This window comes from Pteropus medius, unplaced genomic scaffold, assembly GCF_902729225.1.
Source record: "Pteropus medius unplaced genomic scaffold, Ma_sr-lr_union100, whole genome shotgun sequence".
Classification (NCBI taxonomy): domain Eukaryota; kingdom Metazoa; phylum Chordata; class Mammalia; order Chiroptera; family Pteropodidae; genus Pteropus; species Pteropus medius.
Genome location: NW_024346062.1, coordinates 10493803 through 10514094, shown reverse-complemented (window position 1 = coordinate 10514094; position 20292 = coordinate 10493803). Strand labels below are relative to the sequence as shown.

General features: G+C 33.7%; 1 long non-coding RNA gene and 1 pseudogene across 1 annotated transcript in view; one reads left to right on the top strand and one right to left on the bottom strand.

Moving 5' to 3' along the window:
• Positions 1-981: 981 nt before the first annotated feature.
• The window catches only part of LOC120612527 (uncharacterized), a 193614-nt gene continuing 174303 nt past the window's right edge, over positions 982-20292 (bottom strand). The window contains exons 5-6 of the long non-coding RNA XR_005655468.1: positions 5311-5396; positions 982-2154 (exon numbers count right to left, since the gene is read on the bottom strand). This is a non-coding gene — a long non-coding RNA (uncharacterized LOC120612527). The remainder of the gene's footprint in view (positions 2155-5310; positions 5397-20292) is intronic.
• Positions 18563-18964, top strand: LOC120612526 (ubiquitin-60S ribosomal protein L40-like; annotated as a pseudogene).

Sequence of the window (20292 nt, the reverse complement as noted above, 5' to 3'; positions counted from 1 at the left end):
ACATAAAAGATGTACAATGTGAAAAATGGAAAGTATTTCACAATGTTGCTGGCAAGATGGATGCGCTAATAATCTGGGTCAGTACACATGCCCCCATTCAGCAGCTCTGGGTGTACTGTGATGTTTAGGAATGCTATTTTGAAAGCTGGAGCAAGAGGTCCGCCCTTACATACATAAAAGTACAGTCCTAAGCAACTAGATGATAATTACCCATTCCATTACCATACTTTATAAAAGAATAAGCTATTAGTTATAGAAAAATTACATACAAGCATAAGGTGAACTGGGAAAAATGACCACGGACCATAAATATTACTAAGTACTCAGACTACCCTAGTGTCATGAAATTATAGATAAATACAGTGAAAGCTTAACATCTGAAATCAGCTCTGCCCATATAAGGCATATAATAGTTTTTATTATGTATTTTTATATCTTGTTACCTACGTATTGGGTATGAAGCTGAAATCCACAGATTCTACGTGATTTGAGAGGAGGGTCAGTATGGAGAGCAGGACCAGTAACATTCTATGGTAGATCTCATGCCTGTACATTCCTGGCATCCTTATTCTTTTTTCTGACCAGTAATTCATGTCCTCAGGTCCCCTTGTTTCCTATTTCTTTTCTTTGCCTATCCTGGTTCTATATCTCAGAAAGAAACTGACATTTGTTTGTTATCTGGGAAATTAAAATATTTAAAGGACTCTGAATAAATATATATATAATTTTAAGAAATGCACTAATGAATTAAGTTTTACCCTTGTGAAACGCTTGTTTTAAAAAATAAATTTGGAATAAATAAACTTGGGGAAAAAAGAAAAGGGGTTTCAAGCTGTTTAGATGTTCTAAAAAGACTCTCTGAAGCTCAATATTGACAATGCAGTGCACACTATCATTATTTTCCTTTATCTTACTCGAAAGTGTTAAGGGGGCACATTTTTCTTTCCTTCTTTTAAAGACATTTGAAAGCAGTGTTCCACTTTCACAGCCAGTATCCTCACACCATTCAAAAGACATACAGTCAAAGATAACCCCAAACAGGAAGGAGAAGGTTAGTTTTCACTTAAGTAAAGTTTAGTGAAAAGCCAACAGATCAGTGTGATTATAGCTAGATCACTGATGCAGAGTTCTGAAAGGTTTTACACAAGCAGCAGTCTTAGGATGTAGCTCTAAGGAGCAGGTAGGTCAGAAAAAAACATAAATGCAATGCCCAGCATATGTACCTCCCTTTGGATCCATAAAGAATCTAACCAGATTATCTAAAGAGAAGCCATTCTTGCCACAGGGGCAGGGCTGAAGTGTTTCCATTTCCGCTGACTGCATTTTAGCCTCAAGTATGTCAGCTAAGGTTTTCTGCTGGTCAAAGTCACAAAAATTCTGGTCGATATCTTTTATGAGGAATGACAAATATAAAAAGATAAACCCTACTGTATCGGATAAACTATATGTGCTTTTACTAGATCCCAAGCAAAGTTTTAACAATGTGTAGTCAATTTCAAAGTCTTCTCCTAATTCACTAAAAAGATTCCTACACCAAGCTGGAGACTATTACATTCAAGCTATGGAAGCCTTTAGAGCTGTCCTCTTTAGATGTGAACTGTTATAAAGAACTTTTAAAAAGAAGTTTTTGTGACTTATCAGATAAATGGGAACCACGTCAAAACATTCCTCAGTAAAGGTTGATTTTGAATAATCTACCTGTGGCAGAAAACTTTTGGAGCTTGCATAATCTCATCTTTTCAAAAACCCCACAAGGACTTTTATTTGTAATATAGAAACAATACTGTTTAGTGGGTAAACATCCCAGGCCTCTACTCTAAACTGTAGACAGAATCGTTCTTCACTTTACCTAGGTGTGTTCTACACTATCTCTGTATAATCTCTAAAAACAGGGACAGGGGAATTTAATCTAACAAAAATTTGAATTATAACCTACTTATGTTTTTGAGCATTAGAAAACACTCAAAAACATTGTTAGCAGAAACACTATTTTTGCTTATGTCTCAAGTGAGGATCTTACTTGTTTTTTCTTTTGAAATCTGTAGGGTTGAGCCAAGAGTCCTTTTATCTTTTTCTTCTCACTCTTTTTCTCCTTCTTCTTCCTCTCTTGCAGTTCCTTCTCCTCGCAATTCTGAATATGGAATTCCAACATTTCTGTTACAATAAAATGATAAATAATTATAATTTATTATATCTCACCAACCACGTTTTAAAATAATTTCCATTAGAAAGTCATATACAGACACCAAATAGATTAGGAAAGGGTCTGCAGTATGTGCTGCATGGACTGTAATCACAGCGCGTGTGACCTTGTAACCTTGACACAGCCACTTTCTATCCAGTATAATCATGTCCAAAACATCAGAAAAATATCTCATTCACAGCATGCACAGAATAAAAAACATGTATTCAGTACCACCAAGCAACAAATTCCAGTTAAACATTTTCATTAACTGTAACCTTAAAAATATTAGTATTTGCAAACAGTTATCTTTATCCTATTTTGCATACACAAAAGAAGGTGGTACTGTATTATATCAGCTAAATAAATTGTCCACAGGGATCCCCAAGTGCCAAAGTAAATTCCAAGGTTCTTGTGTACATACAATACACCTGTGTTCAAGACAACAGTGAAATAAAAATGACCTCCATACAAATATCTTTAGTAAAAAAAAGGAATATATGATACATAACGAAATTTTTAAATAGAATGTTTTTCACAGTTTTCCAAGCTTCAGTAGCTTTCAAAGATTTCAGGAGCTACATATCCTATAGAAAACATCAAATCAGAAGGTTTGACCATTAAGTTTAGCAGCATGATTCATTTTATCAACATCTCTCAGTCTTCTAAGACTCCTTTTGAAAAATTGTGCAAACTGTGTGATACTGTGCATGTATTAAATTACACCATTATATCCTTAGAGGAAATATTTTCTATTACTCAGAGAAGGAATGATCTTTGCTCAACCATAACTGATTCACAGCTAGCTGATCTAGAATTCTTGGTGTTGAACCATAGGCAGTCAAAACCTTTAATGAGAGAAACAATTATTTATAAAGAGTTTTACTGGTACAATATCTTCGGTCCAAAATACTATGAAACCTGAGAGAGAGAAGAAAGACCTTGTAGTTATTTACATTGCTTCCTAAAATAAAATAATTCCAGTTATATAAGCACAGAAACTATTTAAATTTAAGATTAAAAATTACTTTCTCATTTATGGCTAAAATGTTTAAATTTAACTCCAGTTCCATGAATTGAATTGATTTATCTGTCAATAATACATGTTCTCCTTCTAGATAAAGTAGATCTACAAAAAAGCTGTCAAACTGTTGTCAATAGTGTGGGCACATGCAATGGATCAGAAGATAATTAGCTTAAGATGTCTTGTAAAATATCTTATTGTTCTCTTTGTGCTCATATGTATTACTACACTCTCTTCCTAAGCTTTTGCTTTCTTCTAACTTGAGAAATTTATTTAACTATAATGTCTCTTTTTTCCCAAAAAGTATGTCATAAATTCTAAAATGTCCTCTTATTATGACTCCTAATAATGTAGAAAATGTAACATCTGTAAATCAGTGATCGAACCAACGAATTTTAGAAAAATCATGTATTTTCCTAATGCAGACAAATCAATTGCCAGAACAATCATTATTGCTCTTTCAAAGAGATTTTGAGGTCAGGAAACAATTCGTGCTTAGAACTGAAATATTAGTCACAGCACTGCGACCTCTCACCTTAAATGATAAAATACAGAAGTCAGAATTGACAGTACATACTCATATCTGATCATGGCTGCTAGTTACTGAACAAAGAAGAAAAAAAGTACTTTGTAGGAAAAAAAAAAAAAACATTGCTCTGAATTACAAACATCCATTCTTTGGAGACTCAGCAACTCTCTGCATTTCTCCCTCTGCAACTGGAAGCAAGAAGTGAGTTCAGCCAGTATTTAATATCAAGTGAATGTGGTGTTTAATCAATAGTTTTCTGCTTTGTTCCTCAATGTGGAAAGCAGTGTCTATTCATCAGCAAAGGTTAATGCCAAGAGTCAAGTGATTTCACACTCTCGATAGGATCCACAACATTGTAGTAGTTCAGATGCCTTAGACAATGATGACCCAGTTGGACTGATTTATTGCCACTTGAAGGCTCTGCTTAATACTAAAGTGCTCTCTTATGATAATACCTCAGAAAATAGCACTGATAAAAGAGGAGGCAATAATTACCTACATTTTGAGGTAATGTCTTCATTTCTAACATCCTATAAAGATGTAAGGTTCATTTTAAATGATCTGCTGCATGTATTAGCAAGCCATTTAAACGAGATATTAGCAACTTCTCTCAAGAAATGTACCACAGAAGAATTCAGTAAACCTCTGATACAAATGTAAATTATAAGTAATAAATGATTTAACATATGTTTTAGATAATACTTTTTTAATATTTACTTATTGTAATATTTTTCATATTGAGTAAACAAAAGAAAAATATTTGCAGATAGGAGGAAAAATATGATAATATAGCCAACTCTATTAAACACGGAAGACACGGTTTGCATTTTGATTTCTTTCTTTCTGAGCAATTCTAGCACAAGACAGGAAGGCCGAAAAGACATGCCTATATATTCTTTCTAAATGTGGTTCACTTAAAGCAGCAAAGTCAAGGTCATTGTTCTAAACCAGAACACATTTGACTATGTCAAGGGTCTAATCTTTAACATGTTAGCATCTATGATTATTATTCTGCAATGCCTCATTCCAGATGTGTTTTATATAATGAAAGAAGTTCAAATGTCACCAGGAAAACAGTGTGAGAAGAATTAATTGGAAAGCTTATCATAGGGAAGTCATCCAGCTTTCACTAATATATCTATGGATGATGAATACGCCAATCAATTAGTAAAATAAAATAAATTCTGCAAATTTATATAAAGACATCCTATCATTACAAGCAGAAGGATATTTGAAACAGTTTATTATATTCCATTCTGGATGATTAGTATGTCAAGTATGCTAATATAAATTTTCTGCCCTCTACTCCCTTTTTACAGGAGATACAGTATTCGAGACTCAATCCAAACTATTTAAAATAATAATTCAGAAATTTTATTTCAAACTATTTTAAATGATTACGTAAAAGTATATGTAAAATGTTATAGATGAGTTAAAAATAAATTTTTTTTGTATTTGTATAATTCAAGAAAAATTATTTTTAATCCTAATGATAGTGTTTGCCTTAAAAACAAACAAAATTCATAACAATCAGTAATTTCAATATGAACAACAATTTCATTGTGCAGCAATTACCTGTACGATGTCCAGAGACCTGAATTTACCTTTTAATCAAACTTATCTCCAATGGAAATGTATTAATAGGCCAAATATTTCATGATCTATAATAGAAAAAGAGGAAAGATAATTAACAACCAAGATTTTGAAAAAAAGAAGAGCAACTAAACAAACTAAATACATTAGCTTATTCTTAGCAAAAATAACAGTGGCCTAAACACACTAAAAAAAAGATTGCAAGTACACAAGATTAGATGTTTCAAGAATCTTTGAAAAGTATATTCTCACAGTAACTTTCCTATACTCTGTCCTTCAGGATAAAGATATTTACTGGAAAATAAAATTCAATTAATTCAGACATGAATAAAATAAGTAACCTAAAGAGAAAGTATGTATACGTCTGATTTTGCATTTCAAATACTAATAAATTAATTACAAATAATGTGGCCATTTTAAATGACTAATAAAATATTTGTATACTTTGACTTTTGAAATTGAATTTAACATATATAATAGCCAAAATAACAAAAACAAATTGTTATTTTGTCCAGTCACAAGTATGCAATATAAACAATTGTTCATGTTTTAGTATGACAGAGAAAAAACATTTTCAAGAGTTCATTTTCATTCCAATATTAATTATTACTTTAAATTCTGCCAAAGTATTAAAAAAAACAATATGTGTAGTCATTATATTTTCTACTCCTCTCTTGTGTGTTCATATGTGTTAAAAAATGAAGATATGTAAGAATCCCTGTTAATGCAGTTCTTAGAAATTTAAACACTATTTAGAACTTAAAAAAATATCTCTTTTCAGCCTTGCACATCCATCAGCTATAATTCAAAACCCTTTAATGCATATTTCAGTGCCTTACGTGGGAATTATCTCAAGTAGTACATTTTTCTCAATAAAAACTTCACTTGTTTAGGATAGCAAGCTTATGGGCTGATTTTTTAAATAACTGCTATAGAACATGTCTGCAGCTAACTCCCTCCAACATATCATTTTCAAAATACCTAAATAGGAAAAAGGAAAAATAAACATTTCCTTCGCATTTTCAAAACCATTAGTCAAAGTTTTTTGTGAAAACTTTATTCCAAGGTTCAAATTATTATTGCAATGAAGTTGCAAAATATCCTGATTAAATATTTTTTCTACAATAATGTTCACTAACAGGATACAAAGTGATAATAAAGTATATTATCTTTTACTCAATACAAAGATGATTCATTTTACAAAATTAAGTAAATTTAGTACAGCACTTTATCGTAAGTAATGCTGTAGTATATACTTGAAAGTTGCTAAAGAGAATAGATCTTAAATGTTTTCACCACACAAAAAAAAGTGGTAAGTATGTGAGGTGACAGAAGTGTTAATCAAAATGTTATATAATATAATATAATATAATATAATTAATATAATATAATATAATATAATATTAGTGTTAATTAATATAAGTTTATTGAATCATCACATTGTACACCTAAAACTTACAAACTGTTATGTCTATTACATCTCAATAAAGCAGAAAGAATATTTTTAATTTTGAAAAAATTCAAATAAGCAAAAAATAAAATTTAAAAGAACTTTGATCTTATCTTCTATTAATCCATGCATCCAGCCTTCTGTATATGATACAAATATAGACATATACATACAACACGTAAATATATATAAAAAAATCTAACATGTAACGTGTTCGTAATAGAGTCAGAGTGGTACATACTATTTTTTAACATTTTTTTTACCTAGACATATAATGAGTGCCTTTGCCTATCATATCTTATGTATTCTGTATCATATTAATGATTATATTTCACTTTACTGATCTACTATAGTAATCTAGTTAGACATTTTTCCTCATCTTAAGTATTAAAATTGTTGCCCTTTTTATTACTACTATTGATGAGACTGTAATAAACATATTTCAACAAAATTTATTTAGAAAAAATATATTAGAAAAAGCGGAGGCTCAAAAAATACAAAAAGTCATAAAACTTTGAGAATGAAGAGGGAATCAACAGACTGGATAAGGTGGAGGATTGAATCAGTGATTTAGAGGATGGGGTAGCAGAGGACACCCAGTCCAAACAGCAACACAAAAAAAAAATCCAAAAAAATGACCATATTTTAAGGGGCCTCTGAGACAACATCAAAAGTAACAACATTTGCATCATTGGAGTACCAGAAGGAAAAGGGAGAGAGCAAGAAATTGAAAACCTATTAAAGAAATAATGACAGAATTCTTCCCTAACCTGAAGAAAGAACTAGACATACAACCCCAGAAAGTTCAGACAGTCCCAAACAAGATGAACCCAAAGAGGCCCACACAAAGACACATCATAATCAAAATGTCAAAGGTTAAAGACAAAGAATCTTAAAAGCATTTCAACTGTGTTAAAACATATTTTTTCCTTCTTAAAGAAATCCCTCCAACATTTCTTGCAATACAGGCTTAGGGGTGGTGATGAGCTTCTTTAGCTTTTTCTTGTCTGAGCAGCTCTTTATCTGTCCTTGAATTCTAAATGATAGCTTTGCTGGGTAGAGTAATCTTGGTTGTAGGTCCTTTTCATCACTTAGACTATTTTGTGTCAAGCCCTTCTGGACTGCAGAGTTTCTGTTGAGAAATCAGCTGACAATCTTATGGGAGCGGCCTTGTAGGTAGGCAATTGCTTTTCTCTTGCTACTTTTAAGATTCTTTGTCTTTAACCTTTGACATTTTGATTATAATGTGTCTTGATGTGGACCTCTTTGGGTTCATCTTGTTTGGGACTGTCTGAACTTTCTGGGGTTATATGTCTAGTTCCTTCTTCAGGTTTGGGAAGTTTTCTGTCGTTATTTCTTCAATAGGTTTTCAATTTCTTGCTCTCTCTCTTCTTCTGGTACCCCTATGATATGAATGTTGTTGCACTTGATGTTGTCCCAGAGGCCCCTTAAAATATGGTCATTTTTTTGGTATCTTTTTCTTGTTGCTGTTCTGACTGAGTGTCTTCCGCTACCCCATCCTTTAAATTGCTGATTCGATCCCCCACCTTATCCAATCTGTTGATTCCCTCTAATGTACTCATCATCTCAAATATTGTATTCTTCATTTCTTTCTGTTTCCCTTTTAAATTTTTCATCTTCATTTTTATGTTTTTTATCTCTTCATTAATGTTCTCACTGAGTTACATACATTAAAACTTCTTTATTAAATATATACACACATAACACACATAATTAAATTCTTTGATATTTAACAATTTATACAAGGATGAATTTCACTAATTTAAATGTGACTGACACTGGCAAATAAAATATTTTATCCACGTGGCAAATGACCCTCATCAACTGTTAAAACAAATTATCCCACTCTTGAAGTAATTTCACATTTAGATTTTTGTTTTTCCTATCTGCATTAACTTAAAAAAAAAAAGCGTTTAATGTTTTCATTTCTGTATGTGAAATGTAATGATATTTATTCTAAAGAACACATTTGTTAATCACCTCATAAGTACCAATAACCAGTTCACAAAACAATGTGAACCATCCTTAATCATGTTTTAGAAAAAAACATTAGTTTAGGGGCTATTTAAAACATCAATACTTTGGATCATTCTTAGACCACAGGTAAGACTGTGTGCCCTTCCAGATATCTTGGCAGGGCAGCTGAAATCTTATCCTGTATATTTTATAAGGCTCCTTCCAACTCCACAATTCCATGATAATATACTTAATACCACAAAGATGAAGTTGTTCTCTGCCTTTGGCAATTATAAGAAGGATTATATGAAATAGAAAGTAAAGAAAAAATGCTGCAAACATAATGCAATATTTAATATTAGGGATGGGGGACTAGTTGAACTTTAAAACATATAAAGATATATATGAAAATCTATTTCTGAGACCATGCTGAAACTATCAGTTTAAATCCATATGCATGTTTGAATCAGGTTCAAATTCAGAATGAAGCTATTATTGATTCTATGGAACATGACTTCAAATCTGAGCAAATACTGAACTAACTACGAGGCTCTCTTAAACTCTGGACATATGTACCCAGACATCTCAATTTAAAAACCAGACATACATTAAACAGCATTAATAGCCAGGCACTTAATGGATCAATTCCCACTGTTTGTGTAATGTAGAAATAAAAAAGGCTTATTAAATGACAAGCTTTCCCTAGTTTGTGCTAATTAATTATACACCGCATCTGACTGCTAATTTAGTGGGAAAATGCAGCCCCAAACCACGGTTTCAGCTTGAACTTTGCCTCAGCATCACCCAGTTCAGCACAGTGCCACTGCAGCTTGCCTCTGAACGACACCAGTATTAAATTAAGAGCACAGGGCCATCAATTTAATAAGTGCTGGAGCAGGTAATTTGAATAAGGACTATTAGTATTCTACCAGTGCACAACTAAAAGCAGCTGACCTTTCAGACCAAAGAAGATCCTTGAACACATTCAGCTGAGAACACAGTAATACTCCAACAGTGGTAAGAGTGCCAAGAGGGACGTTTACAATCCTGGACCCGTTACTATACATCAGGCTGTCTACAGTAATATGCGAATAGTTTATATACCTCTGCCTCTTATTTTGCTCTCACCTCCCGGCAGAAAAGAAAAGAAATAGTAATAAAGCTTTTTTTAATCATATTTTCAATAACATGTTTTGAAATTCTTATTATTGGATTTATGGTACAGAGAACACAAAAATAATCAATTCACATGTAACTTAGATCTGAGAATCCACGTAAGAAATCATCAATTTCCTAAATTGTAAGGCAAATTTAAGATTAACAAAAATAAACTTGCATCCAGCAGAGCAACAACTACCATGAAACAAATAGGAAACATGGCACATTATAGTGGATAAGAGGTTAGACCCAGGAGTAGGAATAGAATTGGGCTTGAATTCCTGCTCTGTCACATGCACACCATCAAACCCACAGGAACCAAATTCACTGAATTTAGTTTAACAGACATTTATCGTGTTCCATCACATACAGTGTTGTAAGCCCTAAGGTTATAAAGATGAAAAAGATTTGATCCCTGCTTTCAAGGAGATCAAAATCTAGCAATGGTGACAGAAACATATACTATTAATCACAATACAGAGTGAGAAGTGCTTTCAAGCACAGAGGACAGTGATCAATTTTGCCTGGTGGTTTCCAGGAAAGGTTCTCAGACATGACAATAGTTGTTCTGAGTGTTGTGCACATTTCAACAGCAGAGAGTATGGAATGCTATCTGATCGGAAGTATTAATCAAATGGAAAAATTATTGTATTGGAAGAGGAGGATACACTGTGTTTGTTAATAAATTCAGTAGATGTATTTGGTTGAGAGGTATGTGAAGTTATAATTATGTGATCCTGTATGCTTGAAAATTGTTTCCGTATAAGTAGAAATAGAACGTATTAGGGGATTTAAGAACAAGATGTCTTAGTAAAATTAGGACCCTGGATTTGAAGGAAGAGGCTAGTATATTTACTTTCTTGGCCCCACAAAAATGATGTAAGCCAAAAATACATCTGTAGTTCTACCCAATGGAGGGGAATGTGCAACTAAGCCTAAACAAAGCACACTTTGGTTGTGGGGGTCCCCTCCCTAGGCTGACTACTATGTCATCCTCTATTCTTAGGTAGCACATTGAGTTGAGAGAATAGGAAAGATGTTATTAAAGATCTTGAATCCACTTTGCTTTTTAAAAAATATCTAAATTTTGACACGTTACCTACTATACTTACAAAATACTTATTCCACATCTCACAACCAGCACTGATATTTACACAGCATATACTGGTGCTGCCTTACTGAAAGTTTAAAGCTACGTCTGTTCTAATTAGTTGTCGCCCATGCCTTACAAGCTATTGAATATTTTGAGTATCACCTACATTAGTCACAGTCTCAGAAGAACACAGGTGACATACTCAAAGGAAGTAATTGAAGAAAAGAACTATTTAGAAAATACAGGTATAAGTGAGAGAAACCATTAGATATTGTGCAGTGCCTCGGGGCTAGTGTTGTGGGGCTGCAATCACCCCTAAGACCAAAGAGGCAAGGATAGGGGCCATAGGAGAGAGACATAGCCAACGCTTTGGTGGCAATGTGGTAGGACAAAACCTAGTGAATAAATACCCTGATGGCACTGAGCAATCACCCTTTGATCTTTTAAAAGTGTCTCTCAGTGGCCATGACCAACCAGAAGCTAAAGTCTGAGAAAACCCACTGATGTAAAACTAAAGGTTTTTTGCACCTACAGGGCACAAAGCAGAGAGAGAAAAAAAAAAAAGAATGGAGAATGGCTCTATAATGACAAAGGAAAAATATCTAGCACGTTTATGCCTACTCATATTGACTGTTATATCAGCATGTTGAAATTCACACTGGAGAACTTCCTCCCAAGTCCAAGTCAGTCTCCTAGATTTCTATGGTCCCAAACAGTTTATGTACAGGAAACCCATTTCTAATCTTGCCTTGCCTAGAAATCGTCCATTGCCAACGGTTTTCTGAAAATCTGAGTTGCCTATTAAAAACATACTATCTATCTAGGCTACTCTCTTTTTAAAGCTAAAGCTAAAAGTGGTTTTGTATCAATAGGTGCTGATAAATTCATGTGTGCTCTTTTCGGTTAACTTTTAAAAATTGCCTTCTTTGTGATGCAAAGGTGAACCAAAAGAAATTTCAGTAATGAGAGTCTTTTTAAAAGCTACAAAATCATGTAGCAGCCTTCTATTGCAGCCAATAAAAGTAAAATGAGAAGCAATAAAGGCCTGGATTAGGGCAGTGAGTGGCATGGAGAGGTGATGAGGAAAAGATGACGTATTCACAAGATTGGACTTCAGGACAATTGAATTTAGAGGATAAGGTAGGAGTCATGAATAAAGGGTTTGAGTGACTGACTCACTGTATAAAAATTCAATTAATCAAAATGAAGAATAAAGGGAAATGTGTAGGTTTCAGAAATTTCATGAACTATTCAAGAGAAATTCTAGATTTTACCACCTTATTTTTTCCTTATTCACTGAAACGCAACAATAAGAGAATAAGTTTTCAAAAATTTTTCAGAGGTACATTTTAGCAGAATTATAAGAGGTAAGCAAGTGATATTTGGGCACCCCTCAAGAAAACTCTACATCAAAACTTTTGAGGGGTATAAGAGCAGAATGAATCTACACCATAAAATGTGACCAAATTCTCTTTACAACATTCTGAGTGAGGTATCATGACACATATTTTGTATATTTAAGATATACAAAATCAGTATATCTCAAATAACTGCCATTATCATCCTTAGTGGTAAGTTACAAAGTGAAGAAGGAAAATACCTCGCTAGAGCATTAATTTTCAGTAATATGCAAGGAAATGAAAGACAAAACATTAACTACGTATCTATCAACAAGTCCTTCAAATAAAAAAGAATTAAATGTTCCAATTAAATAATAGGGTGGCTGAATGGATAAGAAAACAAGACCCTTACACATGCTGCATACAAGAGACTCACTTCAGGTTAAAAGACACACATAGACTAAAGGAATTCATCACCACCAAGCCAATATTGCAGGAAATGTTGGAGCCGTTTAAGAAGAAAAAAATATGTATCAAAAACATGAATAATAAAATGGCAATAACTACATCTATCAATAAGTACTTCAAATAAAAAAGAATTAAATGCTCCAATCAAAAGATAGGGTGGCTGAATGGATAAGAAAACAAGATCCTTACATATGCTGCCTACAAAAGACTTACTTCAGATTAAAAGACACACAGAGAAAGAAAGGAAAGGGATAGAAAAGGTATTTCAGGATGGACCTAGAGGGTATTGTGCTGACTGGAGTAAGTCAGAGAAAAACAAATACAGTATGATTTCTCATACGTGTGGAATCTAAAGAACAAAATAAACAAACAAAAAAAGAAAACGGAAACAAACTCATAGACACAGAGAACATTTTGAGGGTTACCACATGGGAGGGAGGGTTGGGAGGTTGATGAAAAAGGGGGAAGGGATTAAGAAGTACAAATTAGTAGTTACAAAATAGTCATGGAGATATAAAGTAAGGCATAAGGAATATAGTCAGTAACATTGTAATAACGATGCGGTATCTGAGGGGCACTAGATGTTGAGGTAATCACTTTGTGAATTATATAGATGTCTAACCACTATGTTGTACATCTGAAACTAATATAATATTGTATGCCAACTATAATTTAAAAAAAAACATGTATTAAAAAATAAAACCTAACAATAAGAAAACAAAACATGGGCATAAGACCTAAATAGACACTTCACCAAGGAAAACATACAGATAGCAAATAAGTATATAAAAAGATGCTCCACCTCATATGTCATTAGAGAAATACAAATTAAAACAATGGATACAACTGCACACCTATGAGAATTGCCAAAATCCGGAACACTGACAACGACAAATGCTAGCAAGGATGAGGAGCAACAAAAACTCTCATGTATTGCTAAGTGTGTTTGCAAAAGGGGACAGCCACTTTGGAAGACAATTTGTTGGTTTCTTACAAAGCTAAACATACTCTTCCCATATGATCAAACAATTATGCTCCTTGATATTTACCAAAAGGAGTTGAAAACTTATGTCCACACAATAACATGCACACAGATGTTTACAGTAGCTCTACTCATAACTACCAAGTTTGGAAGCAACCAAAATGTGCTTCAGTAGGTGAACAGATAAACTATGGTACATCAAGACAATAAAATCTTATTCAGCACTAAAAAGAAATGAGCCACCAAATCATGAAATGCCATGAATGAAAATTAAATACATTTAACTATGTGAAAGAAGCCAATCTGAAAAGGCTATCTACTGTATGATTTCAACTATATGATATTCTGAAAAAGGCAAAACTATAGAGATGGTGAGATCAGTTGTTGTCAGGGGTTGGGAGGAAGGAAGGCATAAATGAGTAGAGAAAAGGTTTTTTTAGAGCAGCGAAACTATTCTATAAGATACTGTAATGGTAGCTACATGTCTTCGTACATTTGTCAAAACACATAGACTGTATGGCACCAGGAGTGACCCCTGGTATAAACTATGGCCTTTGGTGATAATAATGTGTCAATGTAGGTTCATCAATTGTAATGAATGTACCACTCGGTGTGGGATGTTGATTGTGGGGGAAGCTGGGATATGAGACAGGGAGGATATGGGAACAATCTTTGTAGTTTTGCTCAATTTTGCTGTGAACCTAAAATCGCTCTAAAAAAAATTAATCTACTTGAAAAATTAGAAAGACAATAGTTTTAAATCTGATCATGTAAGTAATCCTATTAAATACAAATGGTCTAAAAGCCTAAAATAAAAAGCAGAGCTGTCAAATGACATTTTAAAAAAGCAAAATCCAACTATATACTACATACAAGAAATCTACTTTATGCATAATTACACAAATAGGATAAAGGGATGAAAAATGGATCATAAAAAAGCTAGGGTGGCTATATTAAAGTCAAAGTCATTTTCAGAACAAAGGATATTACCAGATTAAAGAATATTTCGTAATGACGAAAAAGTTAATTCACCAAGAGGACATGATAATCCTAAACACATATTACCTAATAATAGAGCTTCAAGGTATATGCAGGAAAAATTGATAGAACTGAAAAGAGAAACAGAAAATGCTAAACTTTAGCTGAAAATTTCAATGCTTCTATCTCGATAATTAATAAATGAAAAACATAATCCACTTGACTTAATTGACACTTATTAATACTCTACCTCAAGACAGTAGAAAACCTGCTATTTTTAAATATACATGGAGGGAGTATTCAACAAGATTTATCATATTCCTGACTATATAACAAATCTCAAAAAAAGGACTAAAATCATATAGAATATGTTTTTTGAGTCTGGTAGATAGAATAATGGACCCCCAAAGATGTCCATGTCCTAATCCCTTGAGCCTGCTAATATAGTGTTATGTGAGAAATAGGAATTAAGGTCACCAATGGAATTAAGGTTGCTAATGAACTGCATTTTCCAGGTTAACTCAATGTTATCTGTAAGGTACTTAAAAGTGGAAGGAGGCAGAAGAGAAAGGACCAGAAAGATAGCAGCATAAGACGGACTCCACTGAACATTGCTGACTCTGAAGATAGGAGAAGAGGCCCATGAGCCAAGCATTAAGAGCAGCCTCTAGAAACTGGAAAGAGCGAGGAAATGGATTCTGCCCTAGTGCCTCCAGAAAGAAATACAGCTCTGCCATCATCTTGATTTTAGCCCAGTGAGACCCACTTTCGAATTCTGAACTACTAAACTGAAAGACAATAAACGTCTGTTGTTTTAAGCCATAAAGTTTGTTGTTATTTGTTATAGCAGCCATAGAAAATGAATACAGTGACCATGGCAAACTTAAATTGAAAATCAATAACAGAAAGTTATCTAAAATCATCACTAATCATGTGGAAATTAAACAACATACTTCTAAATAATCCAAGATCAAAGAAGAAAATTCCAGAAATTTTGGAAAATATTTTCAACAGAATATAACAAAAAAGTAGCATATCAAAATTTAGGAAAACAGATTTTAACTAGAAATTCTACTCCTCATTATTTACCCAAGAGAAATGAAAATATATGCTCACAGAAGAAAGTCACAAGAATGATTATGATGTCCCTAATCAAAAACTGGAAATGAGCCATCAACAAGAGAATGGTTAAATGAATCATAGCATATTTATACAATTAAATACTACTCAGCAACAGCAAGAAATGAACTACAGATATGCAAAGCATCCTGGATAAATCTCAAAGTAAAAGAACCCAGACACAAAATATGTACTTTACGATTCCATTTATATAAAGTCCATGACCAGGCAAAACTAATTTATGGTAGTAAAAATGAGAAATTGTTTTTCTTTAGTGGGAAGATAAGGTTGTATTGACTGGAAAGAAGCACAGGATGATGTAAATATTCTATACTTTTGGGGGATTGTGGCCTCCAGGTATGTATAATTACCAAAACTGATCAAACTAATCACTTAAATAAATTATATCTCAATTTTAGGTACCCACAGAATTTTGCAAGGGCTGTAGAACTAAGTCAAAAACTTTATAGTCACTCACCACTTCCATTTCACACATGTCACAGCTTAGACCCTCATTAGGCTATGGATGCAGCCACTGGAGAAACCATGAAGGCCGTCTCTATATACTGGATGTAGAGACACATCTGTAATCATCATGTCCTGAGTAGGTTCTACAATGTCTGTTCTTCATCCCTTCACCAGCTTTCTGCCAAAGACTCTGGTGAGGGATTTGACTGGCAGCACCTACGTCCTATATCCACAGAGAGAAGGCTCTGAAAGCAAATATCAGGCATTTTCAGAAAGCAAGCTCTAGCTCTTTTAAAGACTCTTTCATACATAGGAGGTGCCTTCGGACACTGAAAGGTCAAAAAAAAGACTAACAAATATCCTCCAAACTCTCTTTTAACTGTGTAATATACCATGGTGAAGATACCATCTAAAGTTAAAAAAGGTTTTTAAATAATAATTGCTTTAGAGACCCAATGGTAAATGTGAACAATACTATTGCTGAGAGTTTCTATATGGAACTTGCCTACAGCCCTGGCTCCTGCTATCGTGCAGTTAAAGCCCTTTGGTAGTGAAGGATATGGTTAAACTATTTTCCCTTTGTGCGCTTTCTTCATATCCCATTCAAACCTACTCCAGGCTGTCAAACCACTTCAGCTCAGAGGCTGAATTCCTTGGCATGTCTTCTTTTTCATACTCTTTTAATAGCTCTTACCTCATTTCTAGAACCTTAAATATATTTAGTCCTGCCCGTCCCTGTGACCAATCCTGAGGTGAAGATGTAAAAATTTACCTTGTCTGCTCTCTGATACTCAGCAATGGGTCATGATTTCTGCTACGGACTTTTTTGAACCACACATCCCATATCTGCTAGCTACACTGAAGCCTTTTTAATGAAACTAAGGGTACTCTATCTCGAATGTACTTCTGATAACTCCATCTCTTTTCTAGAGACTAGAGTTCAGCTTTTTCTTTGGACTGTTTGCTAAAACCCTCCTGTTGTTGACTATAACCATAAAATATCTATAGCTGCCAGCAATATCTTGAAAACACTGTGTAGTTTTCATAAAAGCAGCTGAGTGTCTCAAAAATAGAGACAGTTCTACCTTTTGGTCCTTTCCATAGCCATCCTCCTCATAAGCAGCTCAATAGTTAAGCTCAGTTAGATTCAAAGTCATGATACTATATGACCTAATCCTGCTATGGCTTTTTTTTAACTTTTCATTCTTTGACCACTTAACCACAGCAATGATTTTCCACCATTGCTATACTGGGACCCCATCTCCCCCAGGGGATGTTTGAAAATGTTGAGGTATTTATTGGTAACACATTGATGAGGACAAGGGGAGGATGCTCCTATCATTTAGAGACTGGATAAGATATCCTACCAGTTCTGTAAAGCTCGACAAAGCTTAACAATGAACTGTCCTACACCAAATGCCACAAATCTGCAAAAGGTAAGGATATGGGCTTTTTAATCAGAAAAATCCCAACTCAAGTCCAGCTTCCATCAAATTGAATTTGGGGAAGGATATTAAATCTCTCTCTCTCCGTCTTAGTTACTTTTTAACTCTGCTTAAGAATAAAATAATAGTATTTAACTCACAGATTTGGGGAGAAAATTGAGCACCTATATGTAAGTTGCTTAGCGGAATGTCCACCATGTAGAAAATACTAAATATTGGTCATCATTAATAGTGGGACTAGCAATAATGGTAGAAGACAGAGTGTTAAGCTTAAAGGGCAAATATGAAGCATATCAAAAGAATATTACATCTAAGCTTCAGTTTAGAAAGACAGAAGGGATTCTGGATGTCAAACACCATATGCATGTTGCTCCAATTTGAGAAAAATACATAGTTTTTTTTTTTAATCCAGAGTAAAGAAGAATGTAATCTGAATGCTATCCTTTAGCTTCAAAAGAATATTCTTCTTTATTCAAATTACTAGTTATATTAATTAAGAAGGATTACCATTTGATCTTCTTTTGTCTTTCACAACATGTTCAAAATCATTAAGACCATCTCTGGAAAAGAAGAGCTGAAGCTTCCTTTACACTCATTCCCTTGCCTACCCAGATAAGAAAGCTATCACAATGATTCAAATACATAGGTGAACAACAGATTCCTATTACATGCACCTCAGGATCTAAGCAAATGCTATACTGACTTTAAAAAAAAAAGTTTACACTTTTTCTTCAGCAAGGCAGCCAAGCAGCCTCCCCAGCAGACACAGAGATGCAGATTTCTGTGAATACTCTGACTGGCAAGACCATCTCACTCAAGATCGAGCCCAGTGACACCACAGAGAATGTCAAAGCTAAAATCCAAGACAAAGAGGGCATCCTACCTAACCAGTAGGATCTGATTTTTGTGGGCAAACAACTGGAGGATGGCCACACTCTCTCAGACTATAATATCCAGAAAGAGTCCACACTGCGCTTGGTTCTTCAGCTGCGGGACAACATCATCAAGCCCTCTCTCCACCAGCTGGCCCAGAAGTACAACTGAGACAAGATGATATGCCGCAAGTGTTATGCCTGCCTGCATCCCCATGCTGTCAACTAGAGCAAACAGAAGTATGGCCACACTGACAAACTACACTCCAAAAAGAAGGTCAAATAAGTCCTTCTGCCACTTCCTCGGCAAACAGGGCAGCCTCCTCCTAAAACCCTTTGGCTTTGGGGCCTCAGTATAAGTTTCCCTTTTATTGAAAAAAAAAATTGAGAGTAAATTATGGTCTTTGGGTGCTTATGATGTGTCAGTGTAAGTTGGTCAATGGTAATAAAAATATCACTCTGGTGGGGGATGTTGATAAAGGGGAAGGCTACGCATATGTAGAGCCAAGGATATACGGAAATTTATAGATATTTCTGTACTTTTCTCTCAATTTTCCTGTGAACCTGAAACTGCTCTAAATAATAAAGTCTATTTTTAAAAAACAAAGCAGTTATCATAAAACAAATTGAATGTTGCTTTCATGGCATGGGAAAGAGCTTGAAAAAAAAATGTCATTATACTGATATACACACCACCTAGTTTTGGAGCATGATCTTTTCATATTGTATGTTCTCAAAAGAAAGAGGCTCATTACTTGATCTTACTATAAAACTTGCATGCATTGCATGAAAAAGAAACATGAACAGGGTATGACTTATTCACGAATGGCACCCTTTGCCTGATATGGGGCAGCAAGCATGCTGTCACAGGTATAACTTATTGCTAGAAATGAATAAAATTTCCTTTGTTCCAATTACTAAAATATCTTCTTTCCATTCCAAGCAAAGTTGATTCCAAAAAGTTTCTCAAATTTCAGCACCAAATATTTTGTATTAAATATTAAATACATTTCCCAAAAGAGAGTGAGTATATGTATAATCCATTTTATTTTTTAAAGGCACACAATTTCAGAAAGTACTATTACTTATGATATAAACACCTAGTTTAAAATACAGTACTACATAATGCTATATCTTCCAATTCTGAATGAATAAAGACAGAGACAGTAGGAATGGCATGCATGATACTGTTTAAAGCAAAAAATATATATATATCAAACTTGGATATGTAAAATGTCAATCTGAAGTTACAGACTAAAACTACATTAATATTTTCATATAAAATATGATTTCTATCTAAAATAAACAGCACACAGAATATTTAAACATTATTATATAAAATGCATTTAAATAATTGAATTTTTTCCTACCTTCAGTAAGTTTTTCCAAGTAAAAAACAGTTTCCTGATACATACTTATATTCATAATTTGGTAATTTTCTACAACCTTCCCTTTCTCTTTGCAAATTACTTTCTCTTTGACACTTAAATCTTTCAATACCACTCACTTGCTCTTGATAAGTGTGTAAAAACTTATTATTATTGAGAATAAGTTGACTCAACATTACATAGTATAAAAATGTATGTATAAAATATGCAAATATTTGTCATTTGC